Source organism: Cydia fagiglandana, chromosome 21, assembly GCF_963556715.1.
Source record: "Cydia fagiglandana chromosome 21, ilCydFagi1.1, whole genome shotgun sequence".
Lineage (NCBI taxonomy): Eukaryota > Metazoa > Arthropoda > Insecta > Lepidoptera > Tortricidae > Cydia > Cydia fagiglandana.
Genome location: NC_085952.1, coordinates 3,097,297 through 3,123,096, shown reverse-complemented (window position 1 = coordinate 3,123,096; position 25,800 = coordinate 3,097,297). Strand labels below are relative to the sequence as shown.

The following is a 25,800-nucleotide window of genomic DNA, read 5'->3' as shown; positions in this document are numbered from 1 at the left end:
TATAGTGAATTAATTACATTGTGTTGAAATTTGTAGAAGTACGGGTAATTTTGCCTGCTAGTAGTTCGAATACTTATAAATTTATAAATTTAATAAAGGTATTTGTGTACCTTGATACTTATAAATTTAGTTTTTTTCTTTTAATAAAGGTATTAGTGTACCTACATGTGTGTTTTGTATTTTGGGTGGGGATTCCATTGGATAGACATGATCTTTATTATAAAAAAAGAGTACAGATGGACGCATAATTGGTGTCCTTCATATTTTGGAAATTATTCGAATTAGAAAACATCGTGATGAAACCGGACTAATGTCAATAAGGCCTAGTTTACCCTCTGGGTTGGAAGGTCAGATGGCAGGCGCTTTCGTAAAAACTGGCGCCTACGTCAATTCTGAGGATTAGTTGTCAAGCGGACCCCAGGCTCCCATGAGCCGTGGCAAAATGCTGGGATAACGCGAGGACGAAGCTAATCCAGAGACCCATCAGCCTTGGAGATGAGATAGCACTGACTTGGTCGCCTATTAAAGTAGTATAGGTAACTTGCCAAGGATTTGCAGTGTGGAAGCCGGATACTTGGCGACTGGTCAGAGAGCCAGCCTTGGAGATGAGATCGCACTGACTTGGTCGCCTATTAAAGTAGTATAGGTAACTTGCCAAGGATTTGCAGTGTGGAAGCCGGATACTTGGCGACTGGTCAGAGAGCCGGCCTTGGAGATGAGATCGCACTGACTTGGTCGCCTATTAAAGTAGTATAGGTAACTTGCCAAGGATTTGCAGTGTGGAAGCCGGATACTTGGCGAGACTGGTCAGAGAGCCAGCCTTGGAGATGAGATCGCACTGACTTGGTCGCCTATCAAAGTAGTATAGGTAACTTGCCAAGGATTTGCAGTGTGGAAGCCGGATACTTGGCGAGACTGGTCAGAGAGCCAGCCTTGGAGATGAGATCGCACTGACTTGGTCGCCTATTAAAGTAAAATAGGTAACTTACCAAGGATTTGCAGTGTGGGGTGGGGTGGGATAACGCGTGGAAAATGATGATGATGATACTTACATCACAATCACGAGGGTTTACCACATTACCGCAATCTCGATAGCGATAGCGCCTGATTTGCGATAAACGATAAAACTCGACGAGATAAATATCTTTCGACAGTCTACAACTACATACCTACATGCAGGCGCAGAGAGAGATTTTTTCTATTTAAATAGGTATAGGGTAATTTGCCAGTAACTGGCCGCTCTAAACTAAAAACCGGGCAAGTGCGAATCGGACTTGCGCACGAAGGGTTCCGTACCATAAAGCAAAAAAAAAACGAAAAAAAATGCAAAAAGAAAACGGTCACCCATCCAAGTACTGACCACGCCCGACGTTGCTTAACTTTGGTCAAAAATCACGTTTGCTGTATGTGAGCCCCACTTAAATCTTTATTTTATTCTGTTTTTAGTATTTGTTGTTATAGCGGCAACAGAAATACATCATCTGTGAAAATTTCAACTGTCTAGCTATCACGGTTCGTGAGATACAGCCTGGTGACAGACAGACGGACAGTCTTAGTAATAGGGTCCCGTTTTACCCTTTGGGTACGGAACCCTAAAAATGAATTCTATTCACCTATAAACAGAATTCATTTTAGTATAAGGCGGCTAGTTATTGAAGGCTGGCCAGTTATTGAAACCTTATACTAAAATGAATTCTATTTATAGGTGAATAGAATTCATTTTTAGTTTAGGCGGCCAATTACTGTCGCCAGTTACTGTCGAATTACCCTACTTAAATATAAAAATCAATAATTAATTTAGCCTGATACTTCCCAGTTCCCACAGCTGGTCACAGCGTCTCTTGCGCGAGAGGGCTTGGGCTATAGTTCCCACGCTGGTCTGATGCGGGTTGGGGACTACACATACTCCTTTGAATTTCTTTGCAGATGTAGATATGCAGGTTTCCTCACGGTGTTTTCCTTCACCGAAAAGTGGTAAATATCAAATGATATTCTGTACATAAATTCCGAAGAACTCACTGGTACGAGCATGGAACCCGCGACCTCCGGACTGAAAGTAAATATACAATTTTTTAGGTATCTACGTCAAACGGTCTCTGAGAAAAACGCATTTAACTGATTTGCAAGACCGAAGTGATCCCAAAAACCGGCCAAGTGCGAGTCAGACTCGCGTTTCTAGGGTTCCGTACATAAGTCCGACTCACGGTTGACTGCACATTTCTAATAGGTTTTCCTGTCATCTATAGGTAAAGAACTATTTTGTGTATTTTTTTTCGAAATTTAAGACCCAGTAGTTTCGAAGATAAAGGGGGGGGGGGGGAATGGTCATTTTTCGGTTATTTTCTTAAATAACTTCGAACCTATGTATTTTAAAATTATAAAAAAAATATGTACATCTTTGGGTCACTAATTTACATATGTGTACCAAATTTCAACTTCATTGGTCCAGTAGTTTCCGAGAAAATAAGGCTGTGACAGACGGACAGACAGACAGACGCACGAGTGATCCTATAAGGGTTCCGTTTTTTTCCTTTTGAGGTACGGAACCCTAAAAAGTAGTTGAGCTAACAACAAGCCATAGGTAAGTATTTAGATACCTACAGATGTAAAACCAGGCCGCATAGCCAAGATGGCAATCGCTAACGCTCCGTAGCGATCGAAACGCAACTGTCACTGTCGCACTAATATGGAAGAGTGATAGAGAGACATAATGGTTTTCGTTGTCGAAGCGATAGCGATTGTAACCTTGGCTAGGCCGACTGCAATACCAGAGGGGTTGTAAGTGCGTTGCCGGCATTTGAGATGGGTATACGCTCGCGGGCGAAAGTTTAGCTGTGCCAAGCAGGCAGCTTACAGAAACGTACAAACGAGGACTGTCAACCATTTAAAAACATAAAAAGTAAACTACATTGGCTGGTTAAAAAAACGGACAAGTGCGAGTCGGACACGCCCACCGAGGATTCCGTACTTTTAGGATTTGTTATAGCTGCAACAGGAATACATCATCTGTGAAAATTTCAACTGTCTAGCTATAACGGTTCATGAGATACAGCCTGGTGACAGACAGACGGACAGTGGAGTTTTAGTAATAGGGTCCCGTATTTTCCCTTTGGGTACGGAATCCTAAAAAGGGTCTCACTGACGTTGACACCTAAATAGGTCAATCCAAGTTAGCTGATAACTCAAATATTGAAAAACTGCGGAATTATATATTATTATCGCGCCACGCGCTTTATAGTAAAATTTAGTAAATGTTATCAGTTAATGTGTAAAAATGTTTGCATTAGATATTAGATAAACGACGTCCGATGTTACGGAGATTAGCTAAAAGCCTGGAACAAACAATTTTACATGTACGAGTATTGGAAGTAAACAGCGCTGGCCAAACAAGAGTTAACCTAAAAATACATACAACAATGCACGCGATTATAATGTCTATTTAGGTTAACAATTGTGCTCAAAATAGCTTGGCGGCTGGAGGTGAAATATGTAACAATTGGTGTAGTACAGACCGTACGCAATTTGAATTTATTTAGTCAGTGTTCCAAAATCAAGCGTGGATGCTGCGCGCGCCACTCGCTCCGAACGCGCCAATGGGAACTCGTTACATAATTTAAAAATCGAACACTTTATCATTACGTTCGATTATTTTAGTTCCGCTCCGTTCTGTGATCAGTGTCGTGTTATTTTTAATTTTACCTTTTATTTCTGGTAAGTATTTTTTTAGTTACGTAATAAATTAAATTTTTAAATATTAATATTAAAACAGTCTAGCCGGTTCACTTTAAAAATCAATAAAAGAATCTCGTTTTTATCATCGCTTGTAAATATTTATGACTTATGACATATCGTAGAAGTCAAGTTCAATTTAAAAATAAACATTGACGTTTAGGTACACTCTATTCAGCCTACCCCATTATTTTTGAAAGGATGTCGTATAGACGAACTTTTTGCAATTTTTTAAGCATTTATTTGTGATATTGCCTATTGTAGAACATCGTGTTTATTTTCGACAGATTCGCAAACTTTTAGTGCGTGAGTCCACCCACACGTAATATATTCGAAATTGTTGCCAAATTTCGCCGTAAACGTAGGTACGAATACTTCCGCAATGTTTTTCTTAAAATTTTATTTTAGTTTTAATGTGCCTATACATATTTTATGAGCCTATTAAACTATGAATTATTATTTAAATTTTAATACGTGTTAATGTTTGTGTCGTCTTAACATGAGTTTTAGTCATTATCATAATTGAGTCGCTTAACTTTAAACTCACGTGAATCCATCCGTGAGATTATACGATTAGTTTTAATTTAGTTTTATTTTATAGATAAGTTGGTTTATTTTTATTTTTAATATTTGTATCTACCTTCTACGATTTAGGTATTAAAAAAGTACTTACCCTATTAGGGTAGATATTTGCTGAGAGTCGAATGGATTTACCAGAGTTTGAAGTTAAGCGACATTTCGTTATTAGTTAAGTAGGTATTTGAAGCAACTGAACCAAATATCGTCTTCAATTACAATACATGAAATAAAACAAAAAATGTAACTGATAAAAGTGATAGTAGATAAAAGTAAATTCTAATCTCTGTCAAAACTACATTTTGGGAAACTACCCACATACAAAACACTCGTCAAAACAAATCATTAATCAGCCCAACATCAAGAGGTGTACCTACTATTATACTCTGATAAGCCAGCTTTGTCAATAGAAATACTGCAAATTTTTTAAAATAAGGGCGCGAAGGAATGATTTCTTTATATACATTTTGCGCTCTTTTATGCTGACAAAGTTGGCTTGCCAGAGTATAGTGGCCATAGGTTATGACTAGATATTCATCTTCGGGTTCCGTCATCAGGTCAGTTCGATGGTATTACCTACCAAGTCCAAATAAATTAGTGACGTTCCCCGTGGGAGGTAGGTACCTTATGGCGGTTGGCGCTTACCCTATTATTAACGACGCTCCTTGAGTAATGCGGTGCTACGCGACGTAAGCGCCAACCACCATAAGGTACCTTTACCCATTGAACATCACATTTGTATTGCCATATCGGTCGCGGTCTCGGTTGACTCGGTCCGTATATTGTCTTTGTTTGACAAGAAATCCTTTTGAGCACCTACTTAGCTATTTATACCGCTGACTGTACCTAGCCTGAAACGACAGTTGTCGACACAAAGCATCTATCTCTTTCTAACATATGGGGCAAGGGCATATTAGCCGGGTGTTGTTCAATACAACGTGATCCCTTCAACTTGGTTCTTTTGTTAAGAACACTAATAGTACAGTCATTATAGATTTTGACCCGTGAATAATTAGTTCTTGAATTTTTTTTTCGTAGGTCCCTCGGGGGGGTCACTGGGAGTGTAAATTCAAAAAGTAGGCTGAATCAGGCTCCTGCGTATATTCGAAAAATGTTTTTTTTCCAAATAAACGGTTTTTCTTCAATAACTCGGCCATTTTTGATTTTACAGTAAAACCGTAAGGACAAAAATTGTAGGAAATTTGATTCTCTACAAGTTAGTCCAGTCATTATATCCAAAAAACCGACCCTTCCCGTGAATAATCAGTTCTTGGATTTTTTTTTCGTACGTCCCTCGGGGGAATCACTGGGAGTGTAAATTCAAAAAGTAGACTGAATCAGGGTCCTGTGTATATTCGAAAAACGGTTTTTCTTGAATAACTCGGTCATTTTAGATTTTACAGTAAAACCGTGAGGACAAAAATTTTAGAAAATTTGATTCTCTACAAGTTTGTTTCCCTTCATTTATGCCGTAAAGCGTGGAACATAGGAGATAATGATAATACATATTTTGAATTTGTCGCGTTTTTCAGGTTTAATTTCTAAAATATCGATTTTGGGGGAAAAGAGGTAGGAACCAAAATTGTTCAGAATTTGATTCTCTACAAGTTTAGTCCTCTTCATTTATGTCGTAAAGTTGAAAATAAACGAGATGTTGAAAATATTTTGAATTTGTCGCTTTTTTCAAATTTTATTTCCAAACTATCGATCCTAGAAGAAAAATTGTGAGGACCAAACTTGTAGAGAATCAAATTTTCTAAAATTTTTGTCCTCACGGTTTTACTGTAAAATCTAAAATGACCGAGTTATTCAAGAAAAACCGTTTTTCGAATATACACAGGACCCTGATTCAGTCTACTTTTTGAATTTACACTCCCAGTGATTCCCCCGAGGGACGTACGAAAAAAAATCCAAGAACTGATTATTCACGGAAAGGGACGGTTTTTTGGATATAATGACTGGACTAACTTGTAGAGAATCAAATTTCCTACAATTTTTGTTCTTACGGTTTTACTGTAAAATCAAAAATGGCCGAGTTATTGAAGAAAAACCGTTTTTTTGGAAAAAAACCATTTTTCGAATATACGCAGGAGCCTGATTCAGCCTACTTTTTGAATTTACACTCCCAGTGACCCCCCCGAGGGCCCTACGAAAAAAAAATCCAAGAACTAATTATTCACGGGTAGGGTAGGTTTTTTGGATATAATGACTGTACTATAAACGAGGGGATGTAAATACAAACTATTACAAATTGTTAACATGTTGACTTATTGTGACGTTCCAAGGCAGGGGTGCGAAACTCCTGCCTTCGGGCAAACTCGGCTCCGTTCGGCTCACAGAATAACTAATAGAATACTACCGTACAGAAAGGTCACTTCCTACGAAACCGGAGTTTGACAGCGTTTCAGGGTCGAATCATGATATCCCTTCTAACTTATGGCACTATACCTTTCGGCTATTTAGGGTTGTCAAAATTCTAGTCATTATCTTATCTGTGGTCGTGCACGCAAAAGGAAGTCAAGTGGTGCCAACCCTAATAATTGCTCGGAGCAATGCTGAGCCGAACGGGGCCGAGTTTGCCCGAAGTCAGGAGTGTCTCCCCACTGGCATTGCTCCGAGCAATTAACACCAAAGCAGGCGTGTCTCACTCCGTGATTTCGTCGCTTTGCTACAGGTAGCTAAAAGTTCATCCGTTCGACCCCAATTTTGGGGTTTGCCATAAGCCGCGCGTGGCGCTGTCGCCACCTAGCGGCCATATCTGTCCTGATCGTAACAGACGCGTTTTGTTAGAGAGTGAGTCTTCTGTACCTAGCTAGAACTATTATTTATTCTGTGACCAAAGGAAATTCGTCCAGCGCGTCAGATTGCGGCGTCAGTGTGTTAGTCACCTTATACAAGATAAATACAATGTCAGTTATTTATGAACAATACCTATTTAAATTCTTTCCGTTTTTTTCCTGCAACATTAAAACTTTTCCTCACTGCAGGTGTTTCCTTCCCGCGACCTTTGTGAATGTAAACTGGCGTTGAAACGCATACAACCTTCAAAACTGGTTAAAATGTGCATAATGCAATATCGTGGAATTATCCTCTAAGGGCCCAATTCGGATTTTGAGATAGACATCTATTAGACATCTTTTAGACATCACCAAAATACGATAACGATATGTTTAAGATCTAACCTGTCAAATATGACATTTGCGCGATTCTGGAGATAGATATCTTACGCTACTTAACGTAAAAGTGACATTGGTTGCCCGAATTGCCCTGCAACAGAGAACTAGTTGATATTTAAACTATAACGTATCTAGAATGGATCTAATATATTGATCTCTTGTGAATATCTTGAAGTTCGAATACGGCAGTAAGGCATAATTAGGCACTCTTCAACTAAAATTAGAACAAAGTATTAGTAGTGGATGAAACCACATGAAACAAAGCTCAAAAAGTATCTACAAGACCGCCACCCCCGTACTTTACTGTGTATCTCTACAGTTAAAAGTATTGTTTCTATTGGAAGGCCAAATTTTTTTTAGGGTTTTCGGGGTTGGTGCCAGAAAAAGTTGTTCAGTATGACCTATCTAATCACCCCGCTAATGGCTAATGGTCCAAAAAACCGGGCAAGTGCGAGTCGGACTCGCGCACGAAGGGTTCCGTACCATAATGCAAAAAAAAAACAAAAAAAAGCAAAAAGAAAACGGTCACCCATCCAAGTACTGACCCCTCCCGACGTTGCTAACCTTTGGTCAAAAATCACGTTTGTTGTATGGGAGCCCCATTTAAATCATTATTTTATTCTGTTTTTAGTATTTGTTGTTATAACGGCAACAGAAATACATCATCTGTGAAAATTTCAACTGTCTAGCTATCACGGTTCGTGAGATACAGCCTGGTGACAGACGGACGGACGGACGGACGGACGGACGGACGGACGGACGGACAGCGAAGTCTTAGTAATAGGGTCCCGTTTTACCCTTTGGGTACGGAACCCTAAAAATGACCCTGTATGAATTCATAATACACCTGCTGGTGTTGTAATGTATACCTACTCGTACAGCCTTCAGAAATGGTTAAAATCTACATACCTAATGTTAAGGCTCCTCTTCACGTTGGGCCAACGCCAACGCCAACGAGGGACGCATTTATGCGTTAGAGGGAGCAAGTGATATTGCTATCTCATTCTACCGCATGGCTGCGTCCCTCGTTGGCGTTGGCGTTGGCCCAACGTGAAGAGGAGCCTTAAGCAACGTAGCCATTTATCCTGTTTGCACTACTACTTAGTGCCCCCCCCACATCTGACGTCTTTCGAGCGTCGGCGTCTGTCGGCGTCGGTCCAGCGCTATGGAAAATGACGTCGCTGCGCAGTTGCGTCGACGCTGCGTCGACGTTGCGTCGACGTCGGCCATAGAAATGTAGACGCCGACGCTCGAAAGACGCCAGATGTGGGAGGGCCCTTAGTTACCCTTTCTTCCGCAAATGTCATAATAAAGTATCGCGTTAAGTATCTAAGGTTGCGATATGGTTTCCATCTTGCTTTTTCCTCTAAAGGCAGAAAAACGCCAAGGGGCCTACCGGCCTAGCTATTTGATAGAAAACTCCAATCGAAACTTAAAATAATGTACGGAAATCACGTAAATTTTCGTAGCATCCGGATATATTTTTTAAGTATTTTGCTATCCGGTTCCTGGAGCCGTGCTGTGAGTGCATCTGGTCTAATCTAACCTCGTAAGGCCCAGTGTGCATTAAAATGCACACTTCATTTCAATCTGATTAGAACCCTTAGGACCACTTGCACCAATCTACTAACCCGGGGTTAAGCGGTTAAACCGTTAATCCAGTGTCAAATTGTACTGGTAACCATGGTAACTCCAGGTTTAACGGGTTAATCCCGGGTTAGTGGGATGGTGCAAGTGACGCTTAATAAACTAAATAAAGTAGCATTTCTTTTGTTTAATTGCTTCCTCTATCAAACGAAATATATCCCAATATAAAACAAGGTTTCAATTAAAAGCTAGAAAATTTGGTATAGTCGGCCTTACGAGGCTACTAGTGCTTAATGAAATTTGAAGCTAAAAAAATAGAACGAATAGACATTTTGTATTTCATCATCATCATCATCATCATCTCAGCCATAAGACGTCCACTGCTGAACATAGGCCTCCCCCTTGGACCTCCATTCGTACCGGTTGGAAGCGACCCGCATCCAGCGTCCTCCGGCGTTTTTGTATTTATGTAAAACTTATCGCTCTTTAATTTGTTTGTATTCTAATTTGTAAACTTTGAATAATTTGGCATATTATGAGGATTTAACATTGATGACTACCTGACTGCAGTCGACGACGAAATTGTGTCAATGCCAGAATGCCAGAAAGAAATTGTCGGAACTCATAAATACGGCAAGGTCTTGTGACAATTTACTGTCGCGTTTCAATAAACATGCAGCTGTCAATTCCAATCATAAATTCGACAGTCATGAATGTCATAATCATGACTACGGATGTAGTGCATAGGTAATTTATTTCCATCGTATTTTCTCGTAAACGTTCGTATTTGTCATGCTAGTTCAGTCAACGTCAGTAATTATTGTAATAACTGGCTGAAATAGCAAGACACGTTCGTAAATTTCCTTGAAATTACGATGGAAAACAATTATGCACTAATCTATAATGTTTTTACCTATGACGTCGCAGATGATGGGTCACAAAAAGAAACACATCATCGAATAGTAATAGCGCGCGAAAAAAGAAAACCTCAAAATCGACTACCATGCAATTTCAGTGAAAAGTTCGCCATCTTGAATTGATGCTAGGTATATTTGTGATTCTGTGATTAGTAATATAAATTGTAGTAGGTTCATCATAATAAGATTAAATAAAATTGGATCTTTTTGCGATTTGATCACAAATGTGTTTTCGGCGCGAAATAAATGATCTGCTTCACACATTTTAGCTGCTCAGAGATCAGATGTTGATATTTTCTATGGGAGAGCCAACATTTTTTGCGAAGTATAAATAGCAAAATTTAGCTAAGAGTTAAACACCCCTTACTTACCTTTACCTACTAGGGGAGACCGAGGTGAGTTTTGACAGAGGAGAGTTGTGACATATTCGATCTTTTGGGATCTATTAACTAAAAACTAGGTCGCAATAGCGCGCGTTTGTTAGTTCAAGTTACGAGCTAACAAACGCACACGGTTGCGAGCTCGCTAACAGTTATTAGATTCCAAAAAATTGACAATGTCACAACTCTCTTCTGTCACAACTCACCTCGGTCTCCCCTATGTAAATAAATTTCTATTACATGTTTGTTTTTCCCTGGATTTCATTTTTTATGGAAGTAGAAATACACCTATTTACATTAAGGCCCACTTGCACCATTTCGCTAACCCGGGATTAAGCGGTTAAACCATTAATCTAATGTCAAATTGTACTGGTAACCATGGTAACGCCAGGTTTAACCGGTTAACCCCGGGTTAGTGGAATGGTGCAAGTGGGCCTAAGTAAGTTTTCCTTCATTTGAATCAAATATTTCTGGTATTATCTAAGCACTTAGTTAAAGTATTATCTAAGTCGATATATTATTATCTTGAAACGTTGGTATTAGTCGATAGTTGTTGGAAATGTTGAAGTGGACACTTCAGTACGAACGTGACACCAAAAAGTGATTTATTATAATTTCAACAAAGTAACAGGTATTATAATAGTATGGTAGTAATATAACTAATATAGAGATGGTATCTAAGATTTATCGGTATTTGCTTTATTTACTTAATTTTTGTCCAAAAATATTTTGTCACAGGGGTAATAATATAGTCCAAAAATTTATTACATTAAAACAATCATAAGTACATAGGCAAAGGGTTAGGTAATACATATGTGGGTAGGGTAGAAAAGTGGTTTCAATCGATGTGTGGAAGGGCGGCACCGTCGTCGAACCCAAGCCACCTGGCGGTTGACTTAAAACGGTGGCGTCGTGTGCCTCGTGGGGTAACAATATTGAATTGGTTGGAAAGGAAAGGAAAAGTATCCTTACCACGAGTTTGGACAATGACACATTCGCTAACGACTGTGTAAAGTAACTCACTTTAATTCATCTCTCTCGTACTGACAGATATTGGTAAGTACAAGCGAGATGCACTTCATCGGAGTTGTTTATTTTCAAAAACATACATATAGTCTGTCTGTCTGTCCAACTCGCACTTGACGGGTTTTTTTATACATTTAGGTAAATAGGTAACGTCGTATCTTTTTAGATACGAGTAATTAGGTATGTGATCTTTGACCTCATTTGATATGTTTTGACTGTAATTACTTTTGAACTAAGATAATTAGTTAATTATGTAGGGAAGTCGATAAGTTTTATTGACCTAAAATGACTTGCTGACAGTATTTCCACCTACTGAAGGGCCGACGGAAATTTTCCAGAATTGCGTTTTTCAGATAGAAAAATATGGCCCTCTGTGAGGTTAGTGGAGAGGCCAATTCGTAGAAACTACCTTATTTGCGATTTTCGTAGGACCGAAAAGGTTTATACCGACAAGTGGTATTGTTGGAATTAGCATGGTCTACTGATTATATTATCCAAATGCATGTTGTCGCTTGCGGTAGAATGAGTTTTTATGACGTCATAAAGTCGGCAGTACAAAGTTTTTAACTTTTGTTTTCAGCATAAGTACCATGTGGGGTATCAAATGAGAGCTTTGTGAGTAGATTACAAATATATAATATAGTCTAACATTTTCACTACTTGGTTTAACAAATTATTAGAAAACCTACCTACCCGTGCGGTCGTACAGTCACCTGCAATAATATGTTACACATAGAAGGCCGCAAAAATATCCGACACGATCTTATTTGTAGAGCCATAAGAGCGTGTCATGTACTTTTGCGGCCTTCGAAGAGTAACATATTATTGCAGGTTGTACATCTATCGATGAATAAGATCTCCGTATGAGACGGCCTTTAAGATCAATTATCGGCGATTAGTTTTCATTAGTAGTTGTGCTGTGTGGGTCGCAGCATCTGATTATCTGTAAAGATAAAGAGAATTTCCGACTTAATTGCTACCAGAAGGACAGAGTTTACAAAAGTGCTACCGGAAGGACAGAGTTTACAAAAGTGCTACCAGAAGGACAGAGTTTACAAAAGTGCTACCAGTGGCCTATTTTATAAAGCTACAAGTTACAATTTACAAGCGGAAGTCTCGTTCTAACACATAGGGTTAGAAAGAGACTTCCGCTTGTAAATTGTAACTTGTAGCTTTATAAAATAGGCCACAGAAGGACAGAGAGTTCATAAAAGTGCTACCAGAAGGATAGAGAGTTCATAAAAGTGCTACCAGAAGGATAGAGAGTTCATAAAAGTGCTACAATAAGAACAAGATAATTTCAGCGACGTAAGTGTAGCAATGTACAAGTTGCAGAACATTCTCAAAAATTCTGTAATATTTTCGGGAATCTCCGGAAACTTACACGAGAATTTAAATTAAATTTCCAATGAGAACATTTCCTATGAGAATTATCAAAAAATGTACTATTAGTATTATTTTAATAAACTCGTAAATAAGACAGTCAGTTAAAATAATTGATAACGGCGGTGTCCAGCGACTTCCTGAATAATTTATATGGTTCGTAAAATTTTAGTTCTGAGAACATTCAGTATGGAATATTTCGCAACTTTGGAAACTTCTCCTTGGTGGTGGTTGCTACGTAAGTGTTACCGAAGTGGTTAATTGGAATTGTGATTTAGTGGGGACTAATTTTTTATTAGGTAAATGCTAATAAAATAACTACTTGATATTCTCTATACTACATTTGTAAAAGAAAAGTTAACGCTCGAAAGTCTTATATAAATTGACATATACGTAGGTTGTTCCATAAGTCTTGCAAAAGTGTAACTTCTTATTAAGCTTTTTCAAAATAAAAACCATCACTGTTAATACACTTATGCATGCGTTCCAACCATGTATCAAACATGACCTTCCACCGCTCCTTTGTGACAGTGGCGCAGGCTTCATCCCATGCACTCACTAGCTCGTCATCAGTTGCAAACCGTCGTCCTTTTAATTGGCTCTTGATCAGCAGGAAGAGACCAAAATCGCACGGTGCAAGGTCGGGGTTATAAGACGGATGGTACAACACAGTAAGCCCCGATTGCTCCAAAAACTCCCGAGTTCTAATCGCACGATGAGCAGGAGCGTTATGATGGTGGAGGTGCCAACTGCCCAGATGAGGGATCCAGAGAGAACATAACTTTTTAACTTTAAGGTCTTCGTGTAAAATTGAATTAAGTGTTGATGCACTAATGTGGAGAATGTCCTCAATCTGCCTGCACGTAATTCGCTTATTAAAGTTATCAGTTTTCTAACAGCGTCTATGTTTTCTTGGGTCCTGCTTGTAAAGGGTCGGCCCGGTCTTTCGTCGTCGTCTAAATTATAGTTGCCTCTTTGAAATTCCTTGTACCACCTGAATACGGTAGAAAGGGAAGGGCACTCTTTACCAAAGGCACCGAACATTTCCCTCGTGGCACTCTTGGTAAAATAATCCACGTTTGAAATTATAATAGAAAATCACTCTGTACTCGCGGTTACCCTTTTCACAATTGTTTCGATCTATTTACCGACTATCACTGCTGGCAGGCCCAACAAACACATCATGTAAGAACTTGTAATTAGTGGCAGATAACCATACGCTCAGTCATACATGTCAAAGCTTGTTAGATTCCTTCCATTGCAAGACTTATGGAACAGCCTACGTATTACGTACAGTCATCACCAATAATATGTTACTCTTCGAAGGCCGCAAAAATATGTGACACACTCTTATAGTTCGTTGTGTAACATATTATTGCAGGTGACGTACGGCTTGTAAAAACTTACTTATTAATTTATTATTAGTACCTGAACGTAAAAATTACCTCCGTTGTATTCAAAATTGTAAGGCAAATCTTTTACGGATGATTGCTTCAAACTATCCGTGCGCGCTTCAGCAAACATTTCTGACGCACTGCAAAATCTACTGTATTTACATACGATTTAAAACGAAACAGGAGCTGAGTTTTAAATATTTTAGGTAAATATACCCGTCTCGCTAACGGAAGCGGCTCCTAAAACTAGTGCGATAAGGACAAGGTGAAAAATCCTGCGTAAAAATCTCAAAAATCGAGGTTTCGTCACAGAAAACCACCTCTAGGGGTTGGTCTGTGGGTTTCGTACTCGACTGTTTCCTCCTCCAAAACTTAACCAATCCTAACCAAACTTAGAAATCTAAATGATTATGAAATGATATGTGTCGGACCGTTTTGCTTTTTTGGCTAATTGATATCAGTTTTGAATACTACGCCTCTCATTGCGGCATAGTCAATTAGGCCATTTTGGCCATTTTTGAAGGGCTCCTAGCGCCTTAAAAGACAAAAATATCAAAAAAGCAAAACGGTTCGACACAGTATTGACAATATTAATCTGTGTTGAAATCATTGCTCTTAGCACCAAAACCCACGGAGGAAACAGTCGAGTACGTTTGTATGGAGAAATGACCACTCCTGTTGGCTCTTAAGAGGGCGTAGAGGAGGGTAAATTTTCAGATTCTGTCAAATTACCCCATTTCACGCACAAACGCAGCTCACGCACACTACCTCAATTTACTGGGACAGGTCAGTGACCCCTCATGTTTTTTTAAAGGTGCTGTTTCGAGTTTAGTGTTAACTACTGACCTCCTTTGAGGAATTAAAACTGTCAAACTTTCCTCTGTGAGAAGACAGAGAAAAAACACTTTTTATATATAGCTTTCCTTGTTTGTTCATGTCATGTCATAGGTATGTGACGTATTAGGTAATTATTTTATTTTCGTTGTTGACTTTTGCATTAAGATAGGTAGAAACGGCGACGCTCTGATCTGTCCATCGGTAGACCTTATGCCTTTTGTAATAAGGTTTACGAACTGTCAGTTAACAGTGTGGTGGTGTGCGATGGTAGGTATGCGGTTTGTAGACATAGACCAAATTAAAACTAGGAGTTTTATTATTAAAGATATAAGAAATGAACTACTTATATCTAAAATTATCCCTTCATTAGTTTTAAATAGGTCTTGTAACATATTTTTTACAACTAAACACGCTTATTATATTTTACTTATAACTTAATTTTTAAAGCTCTATTGATAATAAGGCTTTAAAAACATCTAATAGAATGCAGGTACTACGCTTATACTTTTGTAAGTCAGTAAGTGATGCTTACTTAAAACTTATCGGGAAATCAAAAAACTCATAATTACCTATATTAAAATATTTAAATTTACTATTCCATCTCATACGTTCAATAAGGCCCGGGACCGGGCCTTGTCACCTGCACTGACAGAGGGCCTTTTTAGCCCCACATAATATTAAAGAACTGTGTCCCGGATAGTATGGGTTCTGGGCCATGACCATGACACGTCCCGAAGTAACTTATACAGGGCGTAATCGTTAAGTGTAGCCAGGCTATAATTTCGTAAATATAACAGATATCAGAAAACTTCAAATTGTTATCGAAAGTGCGTTACCCAATGAGTAAAATTACATTAAGGGGTCATCCATTAATTACGTCACACGTTTGGGGGGGAGGGGGTCAAGAAAATGTGACATGTTGTGACATGGGGAGGGGGAGTCACAAACACTGTGACGTCACTTTAACTTCATCACTATTCATCAGTAACCGAAAATTAATTTATATTTTTTTATTCGCAGTACATTTCAATAATGAGGTTTTGGAAGTGTGTAGGTAATTTTCGTTCCTAATTGGTTTTGTGTTATAAAATTATATATATTTATTTTACCAAAAATTTTTTTTTTTAAATAATGCCGAGTTAGTACTGCCGATTTCGTTGAAAACAAAATTACCTAAAATGTGACGTCACACCAGGTGGGGAGGGAGTTGCAAAATGTGACCAAGTGTGACAAGGAGGGGGGGAGGGGCCAAAAAACCTAGAAATTCATGTGACGTAATTAATGGATGATCCCTAATAACTTTTTTAAATAAAAGCAGAAATATCCCAAACATTAACCTCAAACCCTCCCATACATTTAGTACGACGACTCACCCCTCACTGTAATAAAATAATAAAACTACCGTTTATGAAATAATAAATTTATTCTTTCAGTTTATCATCGCAAATAATGAATCTCAAGCAGTTTTATCTCTTACGACACCAACGTTCTTTGAATGGTGAGTCGTCGTACTAAATGTATGGGAGGGTTTGTGAGTTAATGTCTTAGAGTAGAGTTGATGTGTGGGATATTTCTGTTTTTATTTAAAAAAAAAGTTATTAATGTAATTTTACTCATTGGGTAACGCACTTTCGATATCAATTTGAAGTTTTCTGATATCTGTTATATTTACGGAATTATAGCCTGGCTACACTTAACGATTACACCCTGTATATCATTAGATAGTTCATAGCCTATATCTATAGAATATATCGTTCTTATGAGCGTATTTGGTGGGCATACTTTATAAGTTTCAGTACAGGAAAAAGTACATATGAGCTGTACTTTTAATTGTTAGTACAATCGGTATCAAATAGATAGTGACGGCCAAGGTGACCAAATATAGCTATAGGATCTAAATGTGAACGAATAGGGTTAGGTGAGGCATATAAGGCCCACCTTTATTTTAACTGAAATAGTTTTATAAATAATCAGGATATTATTACCAATTCAATTCAATATAGATTTCTCATTTGTTCATGTTTCTTCATGTACCAAAATAGTTATAAAAATATTCCGGCGCTTTTGAAAAATACACGTTTTATAAAAAAAGCCATACCATGTTGGTTCGGAACCGGGCCTTGTTACTTGCACTGTCAGTGGGCCTTCCTAGTCATAGTACAAGTTCAAGAATAACAGAGAATATTACCGGGCCGGGTCCATATTGGCTCATATACAATTCATTATTCGAATATTTCTAATAATACCGCTTTGTAGTCATAATCATCGTTTCTCCGAAACTTGTTACTCATATATTTTTTTAATAGTTTTTTGTGCTACTACCTACATTATTCATAACGATACATAATCCGTTTTTTTTTACTCATAATATTGTCACTGAGAATGTATCTGTGCCCATAATGTTATTTGTAAGAATTTCTCGAAGACTAAGGCGAGCATTTGCTCTCGCTACGCTCGCTCACTGTGAGGGTCACAGGATTTCGGTTCTGTGAGGTTCTTACCTAACCTAACCCACCATTCTGACAGCATTTCGGTTCTGTGAGGGTCGCAGTTCTAACCTAACCTAACCCACCTTTCCGGCAGCATTTCGGTTCTGTGAGGGTCGCAGTTCTAACCTAACCTAACCCACCTTTCTGGCAGCATTTCGGTTCTGTGGGGGTCGCAGTTCTAACCTAACCTAACCCACCATTCTGGCAGCATTTCGGTTCTGTGAGGGTCGCAGTTCTAACCTAACCCACCTGTCTGGCAGCATTTCGGTTCTGTGGGGGTCACAGTTCTAACCTAACCTAACCCACCTTTCTGGCAGCATTTCGGTTCTGTGAGGGTCGCAGTTCTAACCTAACCTAACCCACCTGTCTGGCAGCATTTCGGTTCTGTGAGGGTTACAGTTCTAACCTAACCTAACCCACCCTTCTGGCAGCATTTCGGTTCTGTGAGGGTCGCAGTTCTAACCTAACCTAACCCACCTTTCTGGCAGCATTTCGATTCTGTGAGGGTCGCAGTTCTAACCTAACCTAACCTACCTTTCTGGGAGCATTTCGGTTCTGTGAGGGTCGCAGTTCTAACCTAACCCACCTTTCTGGCAGGATTTTAACCTGACTTGACCTACAGGTGCATTTTGTTATAAATAAAATCAAATATGTCAAAATCGACATGTCGAGTAATAATATATGCATAAATTTTAGTAATAGAGATATTTATGTAGAATGATATTATGAATATAATAAATTCGAAGTTCCAATGAGTATTGTTTAAAATGAAAATGTACAATGATCATTAGGATGTAAAATTATATGAGATACATTTTCGGAGTTTCAATAATCGAATTTGCAATTTTATATGAACTTTGGCGCACCCTACCGGGCCTTATTACCTTTTATCATGAATTAATTTCATCTCCAATTTAAATGGTCTAGTAAAATAAGGCCTACATGAGTCATGGAAAAACAAATTGTATTTTATTTAGAAAGTACCTATATGTTGTTCATAATCTTCAGTAAGCTGACCTCTAAGAGTCTATCTATTATAATAATTAATGTAGATTGACAGTTTACTTAGCAAATTGTACTTTTACCTTTAGGTTTTATGTCCGAAATATCTCACCCAATTTGTACTGAAACATAACCATTTGAGCATAATTAATGATGTTTACTGATTGTTAATCTTAAATATACCTACTTAATATTATGAAGGGCACTTATATTATTTTAGCGGACCGAGCGGATGTATATTTTTGTGGACCACTTTTTTATTTAAATAATTAAATTGTAATTCATTTCAAAAAAGGTTATTACAATTAGGGATATAAGTAGATACCTCACCTATCTTATTACAAAGCATTACAAAAATGTCCAAAGGCCAAAGCCACGCTGATAAGACATAAGACCTTATAATAAACGACCTCATAAATATAAACGTTCACTGAATAAAACCAAAGGCATTTCTCATAATTTTATTTCGTTACTGAGTTATCGTTTTGCAACGAATATCAATGAAATAAAAGCACGTTGTTGTTTGATAGATACATTTATATAAACATCGTCACATGAAACCAATATAGGTACTCGTAAACCAGACCACTGCCTTTCAACTGATAATAAGTATATGTAGCCACAAAAACTCGCTGAGACTGCAGGTCGAGTCTTGATTTCAATTTCTTGATGATATATCATTGAATTAACTTTCAGAGCTCGTGATAGCTCTTAGAATAGCAACAGAACTAGTTGAAACTAAGAATTTTATTGCTGAAATTATGTGAACAACATTGCTCCGTCTTCATAAATAAAATTTTAATAATTTATATTGCTTAGGCTAAAATGTGAAGAATTTTGTTGATAAATTGTTTATCTATTATATTGACATAATGTCATATATGTTTTTAAAATGACGTAACATGAATACCAGCACAATGAAAATTTATTCCAATAAGAAATAACAAATCTTCAAACTTTTTTCATTTTAAGTGAATTAGGAAATATTATTATTTATTTCTTGGAAATAAAGTATTGAATTGAATTGAATTGAATTGAAGAAGCTAATTACACTGATTTGGTTGTATTCATATATTTTATTAAATAATTTGTTATATTTTTTAAGTATTATGACTTGTGAATAAAAAGAAATCGAAATTTTAATGACTCTAGATCTCCGTGTGACGTTATTTATTTACCCTATTTATTTTGAACACAGTTTTTCACTGGTATCATCATTCGTATACGGATATGAATTTCTGTCAATATACAGGGCGTCCCACGGCGATGCCACATGGAGGGAAAGTACCTTAAATATCATAGATAGCATATTTTGCTGAAAGAAGACTTCATTTTATTTTTAAAACTTAGTTAAATTGCATTCATACTTTTTTAATTTTTTTTGAAAAAAAATGTATGGAAAAAATTATCGCGTCATTGGAGGAAAAGTACCTTAATTATTGTAAATGAACATCTTACAGAAAGAAGACATTATTTCGATAAAAAAAAACAAGTTGAATTGCATTTTAAACAATTTCATGGTTAAACCGGGAATCGAACCCGCTACACGAGAAAAAAAAAATACCTTGTAGCTTTGTCATACCGATCGAAAGGCTTCAATGTGAAAATTATTTTTTTGGCACAAGGTATTTTTTTTTCTCGTGTAGCGGGTTCGATTCCCGGTTTAACCATGAAATTATTTAAAATGCAATTCAACTTGTTTTTTTTAATCGAAATAATGTCTTCTTTCAGTAAGATGTTCATGTACAATAATTAAGGTACTTTTCCTCCAATGACGCGATAATTTTTTTCCATACATTTTTTTTCAAAAAAAATTAAAAAAGTATGAATGCAACTTTACTAAGTTTTAAAAATAAAATGAAGTCTTCTTTCAGCAAAATATGCTATCTATGATATTTAAGGTACTTTCCCTCCATGTGGCATCGCCGTGGGACGCCCTGTATATTCCAAAACGAAATGTCAGTCTGGGAGATCCTGGTACGCGTCCGCTTCGAACCAAGCCCAGCGGGCATCTGATTGAAAGGAGAATTTGACAGATATGGCGGATGTATGGAAATTTTACGAAAGTTTACGTTTACGATTGAATTTCTCTGTAGCCTTTAAGAGGAAAAATAGGAAAAGCCTGATTCGTTGTAGTCCAGTTATCTGGCTTTCGAAATCACTCGATTTTATAGCATGAGCATCGATTTTTTAATACAAATTTTACTAAACGCTGACACTCGTTCATCTCGTTTTAGGTACAACTTTGCATAAGTGTATTTATTATATTGTAAAATATTTCAGATTTTCAAGGGTGATTCGTTGTAAACACACTCTTTGGGTTAATAATGACATTTATTATAATTTTTTTTATCAAGAGATGTGAACGCTAGCGACTAAACGGTGACTGCCTTTTTCACTGATTTTGCTCGATGCAGTCTTAAAAAAACTTAAAATAAATACTCTACTAGTATTTGATCCATTTATTGCGCGCATAAGACTTATATCTCAACAAGGTATTTAATGCCATAAACTCGGATTTCACGCAATCATAGATAGTAAAATACAGTAGCGGTAGATTTGTTATCTAAATCCTTACTTCTTTACCAATGACAAGTTGATCTCTTCATTGTAAATTTTTAGGAACGTTTGTATTTAGGCTTAAAATGGCAGATGTCTTGATAAGGACTCTAGACAGCAGAGCTAGACGCATTGTATTTATCTTCTAACGGTTTTGGGGTTCCATTTATACTCTATATCTTTAGGTACTTAAATAAAAGTTCGGGTAGTTACATGGTATAATAATATACTCCGCCTGGTACTCTCTTCCCGTCTTTTCTAGGTCACCTGACTGACACAAGCCTACGTCATCATGCGACAGCGCTATATGATAATATGCGATAGCGCTATATATAGCGGCCATGTTAGTGTGACGTAGGCCTGTGTCACTCTGGGAAGAGAAGACCATGTTTTATTAGACTATGGGTAGTTAAATAACATTTATTGACTAACCACAACCAAATACAAAACAACCTGGATCTGTCACTGAACGACCTGACTTTAACCTACATTATTTGATCATGTAATGTTTTCATCTAGGTACCCTCAATTGGTTTAAGAAGCCATTTGAGGGTAGATTTTGTTTACTCTTTTTTAAATACAGCTAAGGATACAGACTATAGTTTTCGACCGAAGTTTCGGTTTCGATTTCGGTAGACTTCGGTATAAAAATCATGTTTCGGTCAAAAGTTCGGTTTCGACCAATTAGTTTCTACTGCCCTCATTGGTTCGGTGGTTCGTATTTTGATGTGTACGGTGAGATGAGTTTTTATGGCTCTGTCTGTCGCTGTGCTTAAAATCCTCGTTTCGTTTAAATCGAGGTTTTCATCGACATTTGACAAGTTTTGAATTGTATCTCCTTTTTCTGCACTACAGATAGAATTATAAGACAAACGGTTATCGGTTCTTCAATCTTTTATCTTATATTTATTATTTACATATATATTTTACCTTATGCACTAATTAGTGTCAAAAATTAAACGGTTTTTACTCTACAGAAGGCGACTTATATTTCCAAAACAGTAACAAATCTAAATCCCAATATCGAAGGCCAATTTTAGCTTCCTGACAAACACTCGTCGGTTATCACTGTTATCAGTATCAGTTATCATGGGCGTCAAATGTTAGATTGATTCGTGATTCAGGCCAATTCGAGTTTTAGTTATTCGATCTGTTTCCAATATGATACTGATAATGTCAGGGTCAAAAGTGACAGTCTTCAACCAAAACGTCAACATCGTGAGGAAACCGGGCTAATCCCAATAAGACCTACTGCCGTATTCGAACTTCAAGACAAGAAACGACACGTACTAGATCCATTCTAGATACGTTATAGTTTAGATATCAACTAGTTCTCTTTTGCAGCGCAATTCGCGGGCAACCAATGTCACTTTTACGTTAGAATGTTAATTGTGAATTGGATATCTAAGTCATATCCTGTGGAAATCGTTCAAGAGTATCTCCAGAATCGCGCAAATGTCAAATTTGACAGGTTAGATCTTAAACATATCGTTATCGTATCTTTGTGATGTCTAAAAGATATCTAATAGTTGTCCTAGTTTACCCTTTGGGTTGGAAGGTATATCATCATCATCATCATCAGCCAGAGGACGTCCACTGCTGGACATAGGCCTCCCCCAAAGAGTGCCACAATGACCGGTCTTGCGCCGCCCGTATCCAGCGGACTCCCGCGACCTTCACTAGGTCATCAGTCCACCTTGTGGGGGGTCTACCCACGCTGCGCCTTCCGGTACGTGGTCGCCACTCGAGAACCTTTCCGGAAGGCCTATGTCTAATCATTATGGGATTAGTGGGCAAGCGGATCCCAGGCTCCTATGTACCGTGGCAGAATGCCGGGATAACGCGAGGAAGAAGAAGAAGATTAAAAACAGATCGAATAACTGAAACTAGAATTGGCCTTGTAGCTGTAAATTCATAATCGGATATATCGGATTAGCCAAATGCATGAATATTTGGGCCATTTGATTTAAAGTTGTGCCTATATACACTACACTTTTTTTAATTTAGAATTTTTATGTTATTTCCATGAATCATGAGCTCTTGATAAAAGCGTCCCAAAATTGACACTTGTATTAATTAACATTTCAAATTGTCAACTAGAGTCAGACCGAGAAAAGTCTGCAACGATTTTGAGAGCCCACTTATTGCAAGTGTCATTTTAAACTGTGATGTTCCTTAACATCATCAATCTGGTTTATTCTTATTTATAATTCTACTGTTTGTAGGTAAATAAAACAATTCATTATTCGGTCCACACAGCGAACCCGCAACAGCCGCCGCCATCTTTCGGGACTCAGTGTTGCCAGAACGTCTGCTTATTTATTGATGAACACCACATAAACGTCAAACTTCTATGAAATCGTGACGTATAAATAACACTTGCATTGCGTGGGCTATCAAAGTTGTTGCCGACTTTTCTTGGTCTAACTCTAGGCAGCCATCAAGCGTAGTTGACTTACAGAAATTGTGTTTGTTAAAAGAATATACAGAAGACCTGATTCCTGAGTACATATTAATTAATGCCCTCAGCGTCCTCCCTTATAGGCCGATTAGGTATATACCTCCCCTTTACAATTCTAGTTCAATCTAAAGTAAAGATACTTTTATCATTTATGACATACTACATTTAATAATTGTCAACTGCATGTCAACTGCACTGATCGGGACGCGCCTGAGTCATTGTTTGTCGGATGAGATAAATTGCATGACGGTTCACAATGGACCGTTATAGCCCTTTACAGGTACAGGGTACAAATAGTATGTACCTAAGTATGGCATACGCCATATAAGTTTTTTTTTCTCGATGTGGCACGCGCACAGCTCTTGTGAGCAAGGACCCCACTAAGGATACGGGCGAGCCTTGCTCAATATGCATATCTGTCGCCAGTTTTCCCTTAGTCGCCTTATACGACACCCACGGGACGAGATGGGGTTGTGCTATTCTCGCCATATAGGTTAGGTACCTACCGGGGGGGACATAAGGAGCAACCCATGAAATTGTCTACCGTTTGTCCCGTATAAACGCGAATTTTCTGAGGATTTACAGATATAAGAGATTCCTTTTCTATGACAAATGATAAAAAATATGCACAGAAAAATAATCACCTGCTTTAAATGCCAAAAAAAAAGTCGCAACACAGAAAATAAAATGCGTAGATCGCTCCATGATAGCATTAGGAAAAAACTACACAATTATGACGTGTCTCTTTAACCCCTTACTGCATATAATAAAAAATATTTGTTGAAATTTGAACTTTAATAGCTGTCAGTAGAGTTAAATATCATATCGAAAAACATTTTTGAAAAATAAGTCACAGCAAATATGTAACATTTTCACGCACATGATAAAATGGACGATCCCTGACCGGATTTGAAACTATTATGCATTTTAGCATATATTTGCATATTTGTTGCATTGTTTTGTACATTATGTACTCGGGTGACTTGGGTGCGCTGACACCGTTGGAAGGTCAGTGCTCGGTGACATAATAATAGTAAACATACATGATAGCATTGAGTTATTATTATTACTATCTATAGAGGAGACAAATTCATGGCGCTTACGCGTTTAGGTCGCGAGATTCACGCTCCGCTTCTATAGTTTGTTGTCAAAACAACAACTCATGGAGAAAAATACCTACTGGTTCTCTTTGATATGAGTAATAATTAGCAATGTACAAATTGCAGAACATTCCCAAAAACCGGAAACGTTCTCGAGAATGTTCTCAGAACATTCTGCAACATGGAAATTTATTGTTCCGCCATCTTGGATTTTTTCCAAAAAAATATATCATAGGAATCTAGACTAGAGGCCTCTATCTCCCGCCATGCCAAATCTCAGCGCCCTCGGACCAACTTGAAAAAATTAAAAAAAAGTCGGCCTTTTTGATTTTTTTTAATGCAGTTTGTTTTGTCTCGGAGCCATCTATGACATTTGGTCGAGCACCCCCCACCTATCACGCACCGTTTAAAAGTTGCCATACAAAATAAAAGTGGCCAGTTTTCCCGCAATTGTAGCATTTTTCCAAAAAAAAATGTTCATAGGTATCTAGGGGACCCCGAGATTCCGTGATCAAAATTTCAGCGCGCTAGGACAAACTTGAAAAATTAAAAAAAAAGTCTGCCATATTAAATAAAACATGGCCGCGTCAAAACTGCCAGGGTCCCTCTATGACATTTGGTCGAGCACCCCCCATCTAGGTCTGACCGTTTGGCCGGGCCGTCATACATTTTTCTGACCGGAAGCGGTAGACCAAAAGTCGGAATTTTCTGGGGGTAAGGATACTACACCTAAACTATCGTGAATATTCATGGTATAAACTAAGATAAATAAATAAATTCTCGTTCTCGAGAACATTCTCAGAAGTTACCGAGAAATTCTCATGTGGAAAGTTTCGCAACTTTGGAAAGTTCTCGTGCGTGCATTGCTAGTAATAATTAATAATTGTTCAATGGATGATAGAGAATACTTTACTTCTCAAGAAAAATTAGAAGCTCGACACGTTGAAGACTGCAGTCAAATCACAATATAGTTCGTTTTTTTAGCATTAGAAAGAAGGTAAGCGATCTTGACGCTTTTAAAAAATCTGTGATAATAACTTATGAAAGCAGAAGAATAAAAATGACCGTATTAGATTCATAATTGTTAGATATTTGCCAAAACTTATTTTTAAAACGTGTTTTTCAATTAAAAGACACATCAAGATCGTTTACCTTTTTTCTAATGCTAAAAAAAACGAACTACT

The 25,800-nt window shown here is 37.7% G+C and overlaps 1 protein-coding gene across 1 annotated transcript in view; it reads left to right on the top strand.

Moving 5' to 3' along the window:
- The first annotated feature begins 3,529 nt into the window (after positions 1-3,529).
- LOC134675010 (facilitated trehalose transporter Tret1-like) overlaps positions 3,530-25,800 on the top strand; it is a 36,225-nt gene continuing 13,954 nt past the window's right edge. Inside the window, exon 1 of the mRNA XM_063533158.1 lies at positions 3,530-3,711. The gene's annotated coding sequence lies outside the window, so the exon portion shown is untranslated. The remainder of the gene's footprint in view (positions 3,712-25,800) is intronic.